Source organism: Scyliorhinus canicula, chromosome 2 (assembly GCF_902713615.1).
Source record: "Scyliorhinus canicula chromosome 2, sScyCan1.1, whole genome shotgun sequence".
NCBI classification, from domain to species: Eukaryota; Metazoa; Chordata; class Chondrichthyes; order Carcharhiniformes; family Scyliorhinidae; genus Scyliorhinus; species Scyliorhinus canicula.
In genome coordinates, this window is record NC_052147.1 from 153,291,013 (window position 1) to 153,309,633 (window position 18,621).

The 18,621-nt window shown below is 46.3% G+C and overlaps 1 protein-coding gene across 5 annotated transcripts in view; it reads right to left on the minus strand.

Moving 5' to 3' along the window:
- ube2f (ubiquitin-conjugating enzyme E2F (putative)) overlaps positions 1 to 18,621 on the minus strand; it is a 238,460-nt gene that overhangs the window by 110,853 nt on the left and 108,986 nt on the right. The gene's annotated exons all lie outside the window — the stretch shown is intronic.

Below are 18,621 nucleotides of genomic sequence, written 5' to 3' on the forward strand. Positions count from 1 at the left end.
CTGTCAAAGGGATATCCCATTGAAACCACCCCATACCACCGGGGAGCTAGCGGCAGGGATGTGCTGTCGGCGGGACCAGAAAATCTGGCTGGCATGAACAGATCTCACCCAAAATATATTCTGAAGGGGCATTAAAGAACAGAGGGGAAGAAATAAATAAAGATCAAAACTAGTCTTGGATTGGATTGAGGATTCATACAAAGGTACAGTGAAAAGTATTTCTCTGGAGCAGTTCAAACAGATCATTTAATACATGAGAAGAAAATAAAATAAAAATGGAAATACATAATAGGGCAACACAAGGTACACAATGTAAATACATTGACACCGGTATTGTGTGAAGCATACAGGAGTGGAGTATTAATCAGGTCAGTCCATAAGAGGGTCGTTTAGGAGTCTGGTAACAGCGGGGAAGAAACTGTTTTTGTATCTGTTCGTGTGTGTTCTCAGACTTTTGTATCTCCTGCCCGATGGAAGAAGTTAGAAGCCGGATGGGAGGGGTCTTTGATTATGCTACCTGCTTTCCCATGGCAGCGGGAGGTATAGACAGAGTCAATGGATGGGAGGCAGGTTCGTCGGATGGACTGGGCTGTGTTCATGGCTCTGAAGTTTCTTGTGGTCTTGGGGCCGAGCAGTTGCCATACTAGGCTATGATGCTTTCTATGGTGCATCTGTAAAAGTTGGTAAGAGTCAGTGTGGACATGCCGAATTTCCTTAGTTTCCTGAGGAAGCATAGGTGCTGTTGTGCTTTCTTGGTGATAGCGTCGGCGGGGTGGAACAGGACAGATTTTTGGTGATGTGCACACCTAGGAATTTGAAGCTGTCAACCATCTCCACCTCAGCCCTGTTGATGCAGACAGGGGTGTGAACAGTACTTTGCGTCCTGAAGTCAATGACAGGCTCTTTAGTTTTGCTGGCATTGAGGGATAGATTGTTGGCATTGCACCACTCCACTAGGTTGTCTATCTCCCTCCTGTTCTCTCCTGTGAGATTAAAAGGGAGGCACATGATAAAGTAGCCTAGCCATGACTACTAAGATTCACTTGAGGAAAGAGCTGCACTCTGGAAGCTAATGATTAGAAACAAAAATGTTGGACTTTAACCTGGTGTTGTAAGACTTCTTACTGTGCCCACCCCAGTCCAACGCTGGCATCTCCACATCAATACTAAAATAAACCACGAGGAACATGGAAAAAATGGTGAAAGGTAGAAAGGCAGATCAAAGAGAGTTAAAAAGTGAAAAGCTCCAGGGACTGAGGGGGGGGGGGGGGGGGGGGGGAGGAGATGATTGGCATGGGAGGGGACTTAAACAAAAACTTTACATTAATTTCTTTTAAGTTACAGATGATGTTGGATGTGTAGATTTACTAGACAAGGTATGAACAATTATTAGAGTCAATCGAATAGAAATTGGTTCTGAATATGTTAGAACTCTGAATGGATCAGCCATTGAGTTAGAACACAGAACAGAAGGCGGCCATTCGGCCCATCGAGTCTGCGCCGACCCACGTAAGCCCTCACATCCGCCCTGTCCCCGCAACCCAATAACCCCATATAATCTTTTTGGTCACGAAGGGCAATTTATCATGGCCAATCCACCTAACCTGCAAGTCTTTGGACTGTGGGAGGAAACCGGAGCATCCGGAGGAAACCCATGCAGACATGGGGAGAAAGTGCAGACTACGCACAAACAGTGACCCAACGGGGAATCAAACCTGGGACCCTGGCGCTGTGAAGCCACAGTGCTATCCACTTGTGCTACCGTGCTGCCACCCTGATGGCTGCACCCTCGCTGCTGAAAGGAAGTGAGAACAGAGGTCCTAGTATCTCTCCTTAAGTATGCAAGGCGTTGATGAAAGTTTCCTTCAAAAAGGGAAAAGATGGCCAGATTAATTCCAGATCAAGACAGCCTAACATCTGGGATAGACTCTTAAAATCCATAACTAAACGTAAAATTAGTGAGTGTTTGGAAATACATGGATGAATTAACAGTAGATAGCATTGATTTGTAAAGGGGAGTCTAATTATTCTTTAGATTTTTCCAATTAAGGATCAATTTAGTGTGGCCATATCCATCTACCCTGCACATCTTTGGGTTGTGGTGGTGAGACCCACGCACACGCGATAAGAATGTGCAAACTCCACACGGACAATGACCCGGGACCGGGATCGAACCCGGGTCCTTGGCGCCATGAGGCAGCAGAGCTAACCACTGAGCCACCATGCCGCTCAGGGGAGTCTAATTTGATGACATTAATTCTTTAAGGCAGGCCAGCAGCACGGTTCAATTCCCGTACCAGCCTCCCCGAACAGGCGCCGGAATGTGGCGACGAGGGGCTTTTCACAGTAACTTCATTGAAGTCTACTCATGACAATAAGCGATTTTCATTTCATTTTCATAAAGAGTCTCACAGGAGATTTGTTGGGAAAAATTGTATTTGAGTATAAGGAACACAATTTCAAAGTATACTCTTGACAGGAAAGGAGATCTGGCTAACAGCGAGAAGAACTGTAAGGCAGGGATGAGTAAATGGATGAGTCTGAGGTAAACATATTTTGGGAGGAAATACAAGGGATCAGTAGTATGCACACTTCATGATTAGACACTAAAGGGTGTGGATGAACAGAATGAACTAAGGGATCAAATACATCCCAGTTCTGAAGAAAGGTCTTTGACCAGAAACATTAACTCTGCTTTTCCTTCCTCAGTTGCTGCCAGACCGGCTGAATATTTCCAGCATTTTCTGTTTTATGTCAAATACATGCTCGATGCAGATAGAAAAGGTTGTAAAATGAACATAGAACATAGAAAAATAGAGCACAGAACAGGCCCTTCGGCCCACGATGTTGTGCCGAACTTTTGTCCTAGATTAAGAACAAATTAATCTACACCCCATCATTCTACCGTAATCCATGGACCTATCCAATAGTCGCTTGAATGTCCCTAATGTTTCCGACTCAACTACTTCCACAGGCAGTGCATTCCATCCCCCCCACTACTCTCTGGGGAAAGAACCTACCTCTGACATCCCCCCTTTTTTCTTCCACCATTCACCTTAAATTTATGTCCCCTTGTAATGGTTTGTTCCACTCGCGGGAAAAAGTCTCTGACTGTCTAGTCTATCTATTCCCCATATCATCTTATAAACCTCTATCAAGTCTCCCCTCATCCTTCTCCGTTCTAATGAGAAAAGGCCTAGCACCCTCAATCTTTCCTTGTAAGACCTACTCCCCATTCCAGGCAACATCCTGGTAAATCTCCTTTGCACCTTTTCCAAAGCTTCCACATCCTTCCTAAAATGAGGCGACCAGAACTGCACACAGTACTCCAAATGTGCTGTGTTTTGTAAATAAGGATGTGAAAGAATTGATTTCTTTCATTCTTTGCATTGAAACCTGTCTGATTTGAAAGAGGACATTATGACCACACACACACATAATCTTGCAAGAACACTTCTAGTAAAGGCTGTTGGATCATTTACAGTATTAAACAGAGAAAACAAACTGAAAGAGCAAGCAAATCTAGGAGAGGCCATGGCAAAAGCCATTACCTGCAGATCACTTCTGCCTTTCTGTGAAAAATACCTTGAACAAAATGGAAATGCTGTGTTCGGAAAGACACAATATTCTGTTGGATGAGATTTCTTTATTAGTAAGAAGAACAGTAGCCAGTAATATCTGGTGTGAAAATGGTGTTCAGCATTTTCCCAGGAATTAAGTGGTGTAACTGATTGCTCTGGGAATCCCTCTGGGAGGTGTCCACTGCTTTTGCTAAGAAGCCGATGAGAACGCTTGCAAAACTCGTCTATCCCACGACTTTCCTTCTCGTGCTTGTAAAACTCATGACGAGGAAATGGTGAGGCCTTTCTGATTCAAAAGGACCATTCCCAAATGTAATAGATGTGGCAAGACGTCACCAGGCCCACTCCTGAAGACATCAGCAGAAACAAAATGCACATTTTAAAATGAGAAGAGCATAATGTCAGGCAAAGATATTATTGTACACTAACAGTTGTTGGAAACGAGACTTCCGGTGACAGATATGGAGGGGTAGGTCGCACATTTGATAGCTCCCGCCTGGAATGGACTTTTGGGCCTTTTCTCCCCCGTTTTTTGGGGGGGATTTTATGGGATACAGCAGTGAAGAGTGAGACATTAAGGAGAAACCCCCCCCGGTGTATGGAGAATTAGACTAGAAGTGTCCGTATGAGACGACAAAATCCGATAAGGGAGATGCAAGCAGAGCTGGTAACACAGGACACCATGGTGGAGGGCAAGGAAGTGGTCGACGGAGCAGCTGGTGAAGTTTTTCGAGGATTGCTTCACCAAACTGAAGGAGGACATGCTGGACCCAATTAAGGCTTTGATTGATCAAGTGGTTCAGAATCAGGAAACCCACGGGAGAGCGATCCAGGAGGTCGAACAAAAGTTGTCCCTGCACGAGGAGTACCTAACCGTGCTGGAAACCAAGGTGGGGATGATGTATGACCGCCAGGAAAGAATGCAGGAGAAGCTGGAGGACCTGGAGAATAGGTCCAGGAGGCAGAATCTCAGAATTGTTGGCCTCCCGGAAGGCAGTGAGGGATCAGATGCGAGGGCCTATGTGACAGACATGTTGGAGAAGTTGATGGGGGTTGGGGCGTTCCCTCGGCCCCTGGAATTGGACAGAGCGCACAGAGCCCGAGCGAGGAAGCCCAGGGTGAACGAACCGCCGAGGGACAAGGTGGTACGTTTTCACCGTTTCATGGACAAGGAACACGTTTTGCGGTGGGCCAAGAAGGAACGGAGCAGCAAGTGGGAGAACTGTGAGTTGCGCATTTATCAGGACCTGGGAGCGGATTTGGCCAAGAGGCGAGCTGGGCTCAATCGGGCAAAAACGACCCTCTTTAAGAAGGGGGTGAAGTTTGGGATGCTGTACCCAGCCCGCCTGTGGGTCACACATGAAGAACGGGACTTCTACTTTGAAACACGAGACGAAGTATTGACCTTTATTAAAGAAATGAAGCTGAAGGCGAATTAAAAGACACTTATGCCTTGGAGAAGTACTGTGGCAGCGATTTGTGGTGCTGGATTATATAAATTTAAGTAGCTCTATGTGAAATAATGGCCTGTGTGGATGGTTAAAGGTTGATCTGTCTTGCAGGGACCTTGTTGGGGGGGATGGGCTTTGAATTTAGTTCTGCTTTTTGGGTGACTATTTTTCTAAAGTGATTGTTTCTTCACTGTTTTGTTTTCTGTTGTTTGTTTACTGGGGAATGTGATGCTTTTAAAATGTTTATTCATGTGGGGGGAGAGAGGAGAGTAGAACAGGGAGACAGACTGCTTGGTCCCAGGGGTGGGAGCTATCGAGTCAGCATGGGTCAGCTGGCTCGGAAGCGCCGTGGGGGGTGGACAGGTTTGCTTTGATCCCTTCCAGTGGTGCCTTCTCCTCTTCCAAAATAGCTCCGTAAACCGCTGACACTAACCCCTTCTCCAGTCCCCCTATCAATAACACCTGTTCCTCCGGGAAGTTCTGTATCTCCTTTCTGGCAAAATCCCGAACCTGCATGTATCTAAACATTTCCCCCTGCTCCAGCCCATACTTCGCTTCCAGCTCCTTCAATCCTGCAAACCGACCCCTAAGAAACAAATCTTTCAGAGTCTTAATCCCCTACTCCTCCCATTTCCAAAAATTTCCATCCCACCTCCCTGGATCAAATCTGTGGTTCCCTGAATCGGCATTTCCCTTGACCCTGCCCCCAACCCGAAGTGTTGGCGAAACTGCCTCCAAATTCTCAATGAAGCTATTATTACCGGACTCCCTGAGTATTTCCCCGGGGCTATCGGGAGCAGTGCTGTTGCTGGTGCTTTCAATCCCGACCCCCTGCACAAACTCTCCTCCATTCTGACCCACTGGGAATCCACCCCACTTACTCAGCTCCGCACCTTCTCCACATTCGCTGCCCAGTAGTAATACATCAGGTTCGGAAGACCCAAATCCCCTGCCTGCCTTCCCCTCTGTAGTAGCACCTTTCTAACTCTGGCCACCTTCCTCCCCATAAAAACGGCGTAATCCTTCCCTCAATCTCTCTGAAAAAAGCCTTTGGCAGGAAAATCAGCAGACATTGAAAAATAAACAGAAATCGCGGCAACACGTTCATTTTAACCACCTGTACCCAACCCGCCAGTGACAGAGGGAGACCATCCCACCTTGCCAGATCAGCTTTCACTCTCCCCACCAAACTAGAAATGTTGTACCTGCGGAGCCCCCCCCCCCCCCCCCCCACTCCCGGGCAACCTGCACCCCCAGGTACCTAAAGTGAGTCCCTGCCCTACGGAATGGCAGCCCCCCCCACCTCTGCTCCCACCCCCGGCCGAGACACCACAAAATACTCACCCTTGTCTAGATTTAGTTTGTACCCCAAGAAAGACCCAAACACTTGAAGCAGCTCCAATATTCCTCCTATCGACACACTCGGTTCCGACACGTATAACAGCAAGTCATCGGCATACAAGGACACCCTATGCTCTATCCCCCCCCCCCCCCCCCCCCCCCCCCCCGCAGTATTCCTTTCCACACTCCCGAACTTCTTAATGTGATGGGCAACCGCTCAATCGCAAGTGCAAACAGCAGGGGGGACATAGGCCATCCCTGTCTAGTCCCACGGTGGAGAGAAAAGTATCTCGAGCTGATGTTATTTGTGCGGACACTCGCCCTCGGCTCCTTATATAGCTTTACCCAGTTCACAAATCTTGATCCAATCCCAAACCGCTCCAGAACTGCCATAAAGTACCCCCATTCTACCCGGTCGAACACCTTCTCAGCGTCCAATACCACAACTTCCTCTGTTTCCTTCCCTTCTGCCGGTGCCATAATGATGTTCAATATCCTTCTAATGTTTGAAAAGATCTGCCTCCCTCTCACGAACCCCGTCTGATCTTCACCTATCACCTTCGGGAGGTGAAATTCTGAAGGTGGATGGAAGGTATGCGGAGGATCTTCTGGTGAGGAGGAAGGAATTACAGGCGAGGTTTGATCTTCTGTCCATAGGAAAAGCAGTTCGGTAGCTGAGGCAGGCGATGGGGCCCCTTTACGAGTATGGGGGAAGGCCAGCTCCGCTGGCAGGCGGCGGCGGGAGAGATTATTCGGGTCTGGGATGGGACAGGGGAGCTGGTGGTGGCATCGAAGCAGGTGAACAATGCATTTTAGGAGTTCGATAAGAATTTGTATAAGTCAGAGCCTCTGGAGGATAAGTCAGGCATGAGGGAATTTGGGGGGAGTTTGGAGTGTCCTGAAGTAGGAGAAGAGGAGCGGGCAGGGTTGGAGGAGAGTGTGGGTGGGAACCGGAGCAATAGCTCAGAAGGTGGAATAACTAAGGGGGAACTAGAGAATAGGGTCAGTAAGACACAGAGGAAGAGCAGACAGGGAGATGTTGCTGAACACAGCAGAACTGGTGGTCTGAAGTGCATTTGTTTCAATGCGAGAAGTATAACAGGTAAGGCAGATGTACTTAGTACTTGGTTAGTACTTGGAACTGTGCCATTACTGAGACTTGGTTGAGGGAGTGACAGGATTGGCAGCTAACATTCCGTCTTTAGATGTTTCAGGCAGGATAGCGGGGGACGTGAAAGGTTTGGGGAGATACACTACCGGTTAAGGAGTATACCACATCTGTGCTACGGGAGGACACCTCAGAGGGCTCGTGCAGCGAGGCAATATGGGTAGAGTTCAGGAATAGGAAGGGCGCAGTCACAATGTTGCCAGCGGGAGATAGAGGAACAGATATGTAGGCAGATTCTGGAAATGTGTAAAAGCAACAGGGTTGTTGCGGTGGGTGATTTTAACTTCCCCTATATTGACTGGGACGCGCATAGTGATAGGGGCTTGGATGGGGCAGAGTTTGTAAGGAGCATCCAGGAGGGCTTCAAACAATATGTAAATAGTCCAACCAAGGCAGGGTCAGTACTGGACCTGGAACTGGGGAATGAGCCCAGCCAGGTGACCGAAATTGCAGTAGGAGAGCAGTTTGGGAACAGTGACCATAATTCAGTAAGTTTTAAGGTACTGTTGATTAACATAGAACATAACAGCGCAGTGCAGGCCCTTCGGCCCTCGATGTTGCGCCGACCTGTGAAACCACTCTAAAGCCCATCAACACTATTCCATTATCATCCATATGTTTATCCAATGACAATTAAATGCCCTTAATGTTGGCGAGTCCACTACTGTTGCAGGCAGGGCATTCCACGCCCTTACTACTCTTATTAAAGATAAGAGCAATCCTCGGGTGAAGGTGCTAAATTGGGGGAAGGCTAATTATAAAAATATTAGGCAGGAACTGAAGAATCTAGATTGGGGATGAATATTTGAGGGTAAATAAACATCTGGCATGTGGGTGGCTTTCAAATGTCAGTTGTTAGGAATTCAGGGCTAGGGCTGGGTCCCATCTGTTGGGCGAGCCCAGGAATAGCTGCTATGATGGTTCGGAGGGGAATGCGTGGGGTGAGACACCCCTGGTCCGAGGGATGACGTTGAATGCGCGGAGGCTGGGGGACTGGGAATACTGAAGGAGGCAAGGGAAGAAATTGTTGGGGCCTTGACAGAAATTTTATAAGAATAATCTTTATTATTGTCACAAGTAGGCTTACATTAACACTGCAATTAAGTTAATGTGAAAATCCTTGAGTTTCCACATTCCGGCGCCTGTTCAGGTACACTGAGGGAGTCAATTCCTCCACCCAGTGCCTCGGTGTGGCTGGGGAATTTAATGGTGTTCTTGCACTTGGAATATCTGTGGGAAATACTGGGATGGCTCGGGTTTGGGCAGCGGTCTGTGGATTGGGTCCAGTGAGCGTTACGACGAATTAGGTGGGTTTGGGGTATCCTGGATTGCATCGAGGGGCAAGGCAGGGATGCCCACTATGCCTGTTTTGTTTCACCTTGGTGATAAGAGCCATTGGCAATGGCGCTTCGAACGTCAAGGAGTTGGAAAGGGATAGTGGGGGGTTGGCTGGTGATGTTTGCTCTGACGGGGGGTGGGGGGGGGTGGTGTGAATGAGGGGTTCTATAAGAGATGAAGTTTGTTTATACTACATTTCAAGGAACTGGTTATCGTCAGCTACGGGGGGGGGGGGGGGGGTCTTGGGGTTTAGTGTTGGTTTTATGTTTTACTGTTATGTGCTATAAATTTTAAAATATTAAACATTTTGAATAAAAATACTTCAAAAAAAATGTTACGGGTCCATCGCCTTCTGTCAGAACACCAGTCATCAACTTGAAAGGTTAACCCTGCATTTCTCTCCTCATCTAACTGCAGGTTAGGATGGCGCAATGAGGGTGGAGTGCCCAGAGAGTAAAGAAAATGCTTGATTTTAACTGCTCACCTTCTACACAAGCTGTGAATGTTGCACCCCACCCGTGAATCTGAAGTGTCCACAGGGCAGGTGAGGTTAAAATTGATCCTGGGTTTTACAGCTCAACAATGGCACTTTTCGCCTACATTGCCTGTTGCACCAAGTCAGATGCCCACTGGATCTTACTGGCCGGTGCCTATAGGGAAGCAGTTCATACCTACCCATGAAGCATGACGATAGGACTTCACAGTACATCACTGGGTTCAGAGTGAGGAAGGGGAACAAGATCATGAAAAATTATTAATGGCTCAGCCATTTCCATTGGCAACTCAACTTGGGTAACCCAACTCTCACCAAGTGGAACTCAGTCCGGTTCAAATCACAGCTTATTTTCATGCACAACATCATGGGAGTAATGTGTCAGAAATTTGCATCAAATGTGAATTGAGCTGTGAGTTTCAGTTACTGAAGAAGGAAATTAAAGATAACAGTGTAAATGGGATCAAGGGAGAGTTAAATTTGTTTGTGATGCAAAACGTGAGTGGTTGAGACTGATCCATGTGCAATAGTCTGACTTGTCCCACCAGATGGCTTTTCCCTGTTTCTAAAAGTCCATCTGTTCTGCTATTTAACGCTAAAAATAACAGCTACATTAAGAAAATGGGTTTGGAATCAATCTCCCTCACTGATCAATGACAGTATTTCCTCTGTGTTTTACAGCTTCTTATGTGCTCAACGCTGTACCCAGTGGGTTAGCAAAGACAAGAGGGCATTATATACTGTCACCAAAAGCAATATGCAGAGCACTGAAGAATGACCGAGCCCTGACTCAGTTTAATCACTGCAGCATTCCTGGGATCAATGTAATCTGCATGCTGGAGCTCGTCCTCAAATTCTTTGCTCTACATTAGCTCAGGCTAGCTGGAATATGGATGCTAACAGCGCACTCATAGCTGTAGGTGGCCAGGTTAGTAAGACATGCCATCAATGTTTTTCCCTTTAAAATTCTGTCTCAATCCCTTATATATGACTCAACTCCCTGCCATTCAATAACAGATATCATTCCCCAGCAGACTACAGCAAGATGACCTGCCCAGATCTTAGTCAGTAACCCCAGGAGATTCAGCCTGCCATTCACTGTCTACAGTCAAACCAACATTAGGAACTCAGTAACTTGCTACTGTCAACTTGGAGGCTGCTCCTCTTCTAGTACATACCAATCACTAAATTCCTTAGTCCCTTTTAAGAGATCCATAGATCCATATCCATTGATCCAAAGAATCCCTACAATGCAGGAGGCTATTCAGTCCATCGAGTCTGCACTGACCCTGTGAAAGAGCAGCCTCCCGAGGCCCACTCCCCTGTCCTATCCCCATAACCCTGTAACACCACCTAACTTGCACATCTTTGGGTACTAAGGATAATTTAGCATGGCCAATCGAGCTAACCTGCTCATCTTTGGACCGTGGGAGCAAACCGTAGTACCCGGTGTTGCTCGTTATGCTTTCCTTAATTTACTCTGTTTTAATTACCTTTGCTCAAGAGTTGCCAGGTATCTTTCTGATACCACCACAGGGTTCAAAACCGAATACTGATCAATGACTCGATACACCAGTTAGTAAGTTTGAAATCAATGCACATTTATTTTACACACACAGTCAATTATTACTCATGCACAAACTCTAGTCACTAAACTACAACTACTACTAAAAGCCTATACTTAGCTTCGGGCGCCCACTCAGTCAGAGGAACAATGGGCGTTGTCCGGTTCTGATGCTGCTGGCTTCGAACTGGTATAGAATAGTAGCTAGGAGCGTGCATTGACCTTAGACTTACTTGGCTGGTGCTTGGCGGGCCTCTCGTCACTGAGAGCCAAAGACCAAGGTGAAGAAGACGAGTTCAAGAGTTCTTAAAAGAGCGCTCTGACCTTGGGGACTCTGTTTTATACCCCAAAGGGTTTCGTGCCTTTCTGGGCGGATCCTGGACTTGGTCCCAATTAATTGGACCATGTCCCAATCATTTGTATCGATTCTCTCCAATAAAGGGGTCGTTCCTCGATCGCTGAACGGGCCTAGGTAACCGTTGGCCTGCCTTTGTCTTAGTCTCCACTGGCGCCGGGGAGTCTGCCCTGGTACTGATTGCTTAAATGTTTCTCTTTTGTCCCCGGAGATAGCTCATTGCTATGCTAATGGCTTGTAGTATCAGTTCTGTCTGGGATCTGCAAGTTCCAATCCACAGGCAAACCTTGCACCTGCTTGTTTTTCTAGTACTGTCCAATTTTCCCTGTACTCTTTGTGAATGTCCATTTTGGAATCGGGACGTGGCCACCCCAGGTGGCTACACCGGAGGAAATACACGCAGATACGAGAAGAATGTGCAGACTCCACACAGTCACTCAAGGTCGGAATCGAACCCGGGCCTCTGATGCTGTGAGGCAGCAGTGCTAACATAAGAACCTGAGAACTAGGAGCAGGAGTAGGCCATCTGGCCCCTCGAGCCTGCTCCGCCATTCAATGAGATCATGGCTGATCTTTTGTGGACTCAGCTCCACTTTCCGGCCCGAACACCATAACCCTTAATCCCTTTATTCTTCAAAAAACTATCTATCTTTACCTTAAAAACATTTAATGAAGCAGCCTCAACTGCTTCACCGGGCAAGGAATTCCATAGATTCACAACCCTTTGGGTGAAGAAGTTCCTCCTAAACTCAGTCCTAAATCTACTTCCCCTTATTTTGAGGCTATGTCCCCTAGTTCTGCTTTCACCCGCCAGTGGAAGCAACCTGTCCGCATCTATCCTATCTATTCCCTTCATAATTTTAAATGTTTCTATAACCCTGTCACTTTGCTGCGCCATTGTTCTCAGGAAAGAAAATTCATCTTGTTTTTGGATTTTTATTCCAGGCACATTGCCTGGGCTCGAACCTCTTTCTCAGAGAATCAATCTTTCCCTAACACATCTTTGCCCCGCTCAATACCTTGGTCATTATTAGCGAGGCCAGAGGGCAAACCCTAATGGCTGTATTGTGACTAGTAGTGAATCTCTCACACACAATCAAATGATTGTCTTCAACTTCGGAGGGTAGCATTCATCTCTAGGCTGAGGCTGTAAATAGCCAGAAAATCAAAAAAGGAAGGAAGAATTACAGAGCCTGGGATTTCAGTAACAGCTTAAATAGCCATTACAAAATAATGATTAAAGTTTCATTGTAAACTGAAGTGGATATGGCATTTCTACTATCCACAAGGGTCCCTGTGGATCTTCTCTCCACTGACAGCCAGATGATAGTCAATCTGAATAAAACGTCTAAGAAACGTTTTCCTTTGGGAATGGTTGAAATGCAGACAATTTAAATATATACCTTAAATCTAAAAAAGTGTGAAACACATATACAGACAATACTTGCATTTGACTTGAATAGTTTTGTCCCTTTCCTTGCGTGCCTGATGTAGACATGTTTGAGCTGGGATCGATCTGTACTAAAACAAGGTGGACCTGTTCTCTGAATTAAATTAACTTTAGATCATAAATAAAGGAGAAACCAAAAGAACGAAACATCACAGGGGGAAAAAAAATCTATTTTTTTAAAAACCCTCAAATATTGAGTTACACAATCAACTGGCCATGGGCGCAATGTAATAACAGAGAAATAGGCCATCAGTCTGTTACAGCGTGGAAACCGTTCAGTCTGTTACAGCGTGGAAACCGTTCAGTCTGTTACAGCGTGGAAACCGTTCAGTCTGTTACAGCGTGGAAACCGTTCAGTCTGTTACAGCGTGGAAACCGTTCAGTCTGTTACAGCGTGGAAACCGTTCAGTCTGTTACAGCGTGGAAACCGTTCAGTCTGTTACAGCGTGGAAACCATTCAGTCTGTTACAGCGTGGAAACCATTCCGTCTGTTACAGCGTGGAAACCGTTCAGTCTGTTACAGCGTGGAAACCGTTCAGTCTGTTACAGCGTGGAAACCGTTCAGTCTGTTACAGCGTGGAAACCGTTCAGTCTGTTACAGCGTGGAAACCGTTCAGTCTGTTACAGCTTGGAAACCGTTCAGTCTGTTACAGCGTGGAAACCGTTCAGTCTGTTACAGCGTGGAAACCGTTCAGTCTGTTACAGCGTGGAAACCGTTCAGTCTGTTACAGCGTGGAAACCGTTCAGTCTGTTACAGCGTGGAAACCGTTCAGTCTGTTACAGCGTGGAAACCGTTCAGTCTGTTACAGCGTGGAAACCGTTCAGTCTGTTACAGCGTGGAAACCGTTCAGTCTGTTACAGCGTGGAAACCGTTCCGTCTGTTACAGCGTGGAAACCGTTCAGTCTGTTACAGCGTGGAAACCGTTCAGTCTGTTACAGCGTGGAAACCGTTCAGTCTGTTACAGCGTGGAAACCGTTCAGTCTGTTACAGCGTGGAAACCGTTCAGTCTGTTATAGCGTGGAAACCGCTCAGTCTGTTACAGCTTGGAAACCGTTTACAATCTGTTACAGCGTGGAAACCGTTCAGTCTGTTACAGCTTGGAAACCGTTTACAATCTGTTACAATGCAGAAACCGTTCAGTCTGTTACAGCTTGGAAACTGTTCACAATCTGTTACAGCGTGGGAACCGTTCACAATCTGTTACAGCGCAGAGACCATTCAGTCTGTTACGACGCAGAAACCGTTCACAGTCTTTTACAGTGCGGAAACCGCTCACAATCTGTTACAATGCAGAAACCGTTCACAATCTGTTACAACGCAGAAACCATTCAGTTACAATGCGGAAACCGTTCACAGTCTACTACAGCGCAGAAATTCACAATCTGTTACAACGCAGAAACCATTCAGTTACAATGCGGAAACCGTTCACAGTCTACTACAGCGCAGAAATTCACAATCTGTTACAACGCAGAAACTGTTCACAATTTGTTACAGTGCGGAAACCGTTCAGAACCTGTGACAACATGGAAACCGTTCAGTCTACTACAGCGCGTAAACCGTTCACAATATGTTATAGCAGGGAAACACCCCATCAAATCACAGTCTGCTCCAGTACAAAACAGGTTTTAAGGCTCATCAAGGTTGCACTGGTATCTATCTCCACATCAGCTACTTGGTCTTTTCCAATATTCTGCTTGCTCCCAGTCGCCTTTAATAGTTTCTTTCCCACCAATTCTCTCTCTTGTGGAAGCAATCACGCATTCTGATTTCTACATTTTAACCTCCATCGGAATAAAGATTTTTTTTCTAGCCTCGTCTTTAATACTTTTATCTTGAATTTGTATCTTGAATTTGTGACTTTTATTCAATGATCAATGGAAATTAGTCATCACTATTTACCTGCTCTGACATTCCACTCACACTGACTCATTGGCAAATGGTTCTAAGTGCGTTGTTAAAATTCACTGCAGGTCCTTGTTCAGTGCACACTACAATACAATCACTTCTACCTCCCACTCTCTTGCTAATTCACTGGGTAGCCAATGTTTCTGTCCCAGTAAACTCCTGAATGTTAACTATCCAATGCAACTCTACAGCCCTTTAAATCTCCCAAATATCTCATAGTTGGCCTTCCAATTGTCATAATTTGCAGCTTTGCTATATTCATTCAATGCTGATGATTAGTTTGACCAAACAAATAATTCTATTTTTCCCATGGACAATCAGCCACTGGACGGAGTTGTAGAACTTTGTGTATTGCCGAGGTCCCAGGGATTATGCATTGCGTCCATATAGATACATCTATCAACACGCAGCCTACACTGGCTGTAATGACATGCCCAGGCATCATGGTGCTTAACCGGAGACAATTGCCCTGAACTGAATGCATTCAGCGCATCTGAAGGAACCTGTGAGATGAATAGTCCAGCATGGTGCTAGATTAACCTTCCTAACCCAGCTGATCTCTGCTCGGACAGCCGTGAAGTTTGAAGTGGCATCACCGTCCCCTGGGGTAAAGAGAAAAGATATCACAGCTAGTCTTCTGCTACTGTCCAGTGACCAGACAGGGGTATGCATGTGTCGACACCAATAAACAGCAGACTCAAACACAACTGTGGGTCTCTCTGTAGTGGAATATCTCATCGACTGCGACTATCTATACTTCTAAATGAAGATTGGTGACCCTTCTGACATATTGGAAGACAGCCCCAGCTAAGAGACTTGTGCCCCAGCATGTGTCAGAACCTTCAGCATATTAATGGTCAAAATTTAGAAGGGAAATCTATAGCCTGGTGCAACAAGGAGATTTGGATTAAAAGAAAGAAATTCAATTAAGGGGCAATGTAGCGTGGCCAAGCCACCTACCCTGCACATCTTTGGGTTGTGGGGGTGAAACCCATACAGACATGGGGAGAATGTACAAACTCCACTCGGACAGTGACCCGGGGCTGGAATCGTATTCGGCTCCTTTACGCCGGGAGGCTGCAGTGCCAACCACTATGTCACTGTGCCATGCCCACAAGGAGATTTAGATTAGGTATTTTCCAAATACCATTGTGAATAATTATGTAAAGTACATGCAGATGAACACAATTACACAGAAACTATAAGAAGTATATTTGTCGAGGGTGGGTTGTGAAAGCGACTAATAGTTTCCATCTGTTCAAATGACGGAAGACACCGAGGAGGACAGCAGCTAATTATTCTGAAACTGCAATCAGATGTTTGTAGGAAAGCTCATGTGGAAATTAGCGAGGACTTTATTGTATTACCACAGGAAATCCATGGGATAGGGAGGCTCAGTGAGGCATTTCATGACCCAGAGGTAATCTTGATCTCAGTAACTTTGAAACTCTGATGGATCAAACACACGCACACTGCACGGATTATTTCCATTTAATCAAATTCAGATTAGTCCTTTGTAAATTTGAAGAACGCATGACATAAAACCCATTTGCCATGGGCAGTGGTCACACCATACGAGTCCAGATGGCACAGGATGACGGAAACTAGCTGGAGCAAAATACGCCACCTCAAATATTCAAGCATATTATTTACTGTATGAAAATACAACCATCATGCCAACACAGAGTTCTGTGGTTTGTCTTTGAAGCAGATAGGCATTTAGCCAAGCTGAATAAATATATTTCGCTCAACTTTATTTCCTACTCCTATTCAATCCCTTCAACCCTGCCAACTCATATGCCCTCTCTATTGCCATGGTCTGTCTCAGTTGCAGATGAGGCAATCCCTGATAATAATAATCTTTATTGTCACAAGTAGGCTGACATTAACACTATAATGAAGTTACTGTGAAAAGCTCCTCACCACCCACATTCCCTTATCTCCTTTACAAGCTCTCCTTGTTCTGTGTCCACCCCATAAAAGCTTTACTCCAAGACGCTTACAGTTGCACTTTCAAGTTGCTAGCTTTGTAATCTTTGGTCTCTTCATTCATAACCATACTTCTGCAGCTAAGAATGTGTTTCCCCAAAACCATCCTTTGATGCCCTTGCCCTGTAGTTTCACTCTTAGTTCATCTTCCCGTCCAAGTTCATCTTGCCAATAGCCTGCTCCTTGATCCCAATCCCACTAACCTGCTCACAAATCATTTCCTTCCTGGCCATTATGCTAGCTGACATTGCAAATGACTTCCTCGCTTCAGGGAGTGAACCTTTCAAAGCTGCAACAACCATCCTTTCTCCAAATAACCCAAATTCTAAATTTTTTTTTCGAGTACCCAATTCATTTTTTCCAATTAAGGGGCAATTTAGGCGGCCAATCCACCTACCCTGCACATCTTTGGGTTTGTGGGGACGAAACCTACGCAAACACGGGGAGAATGTGCAAACTGTACAAGGACAGTGACCCAGAGCCGGAATCGAACCTGGGACCTCGGCACCGGCTAGAATTTTTAGGTTTGCAGGAGGGCAGGGTGTGTGGGGAGTCATGGGGCATAAAATTCCACAGGTGCCCTTTCCCCTTTCTCATCCCACCCCACCCTCAATCTGCCTTCAATTTTACAGCGGAGGGCAAAGGGCGGGTGAGGCTTAGCATGGCCCATTCTCACTCCAGAGGTTTTTAAATAGCTAATTAATGGCCACTTAAGAGTTGCTTTCCAGCCGGCTGCAATTATTCAGCAGGCAGGGGGAGTTCAGGGACGGCTTAGAGAAGCCCCGTTGGTCATCCCGCTTGAGCCTTAGGCAGGAGAGGTGGTGGTGGTGATGGGGTAGAGTTTCTTCATTACAGGGTCCCTTTCAAGATTGAGACACTCCCCACCTGCAAGGTCCACCCCACCTCCTTCCCAAGTACTCCCTCACCACCTGACCCTGCCATCACGACTCCCATCACCTCTCCCCACTAGCCCTGGGTCTCCCTTCCCATCCTCGTTCCAAAACCCCTGTATTTACGCCAATCTGGGCTCCGGAACTTAGTTTCTGGGGACTCCTTGGAGTCCCAGCAGCGATTTCATCTCCTGGTGGTGCTGCTAGGACTACAGAGCTGCCAGCCAATCAGATGGACGAGCAGCTCTCCGAGGCAGGACTTATGTCTGAGTGAGCGGTGGAAACACTGCCTCTGGCTAATTAATGGGACAGCCGGTAGCGACACATTAACTTCCAGCTGCCTTTGCAGTCGGCCACCTCTGCCTTGTTAAATTCTGTCCTTTATCTTCCTCTCCAAATTTGTGCCCATCGTTCCTATAACTTGAATCTCTCTACTCAGCCTTCCAGCCCCAAACCCACCCCCAGGAATCCCAGTTCATAAACTCATCCTCTAACCTCACACCCCCACAAACACAGTGCCTGACCTCACCCCACCCCCCACACAAACTTAGATCCAAATCCACCCCAAACCTCACCATCAAATATCTCAGCCTATAACACGCCCTGGACAAATCCAGATGCAAACCCGCAGTCATGAAAAATGTACCCAAAACTAATAATCAACAAAAAACAGCCAAATACTCAAATGCTACATCAAAGCTTGCAACCACTTTGGAGGATATAAGTAACATTCCACAAGAAGCTATAAATCAGCAAATTGAAGGGAGGCAGGAACTCAGGAAAATTATAGGCATTAGGGGAGTAGTACTGGTCGGCAGGAATTTATTTTCTGTCCCAGACTTTCAGTAACAGCTCCTTCAAGTTTAAAAATCTCCACTGGGATCCCATCCACTCCTGAGGCTTTACAATTCTCCATGTCTTTAATGGCAGCTTCGACTTCATCCACGCTGGTGGGAATCGAAGATCAGCTTTGATGTGGAGTTGGGGGGGGGGATTTCCTTCAACAGGTCCTCATCTATGGTTGTATCACGGTTTAGGAGTTCTTTGAAGTGTTCTCTCCATTGAAGGCCAATGGTTTGTGTCTTTCAAGACGGT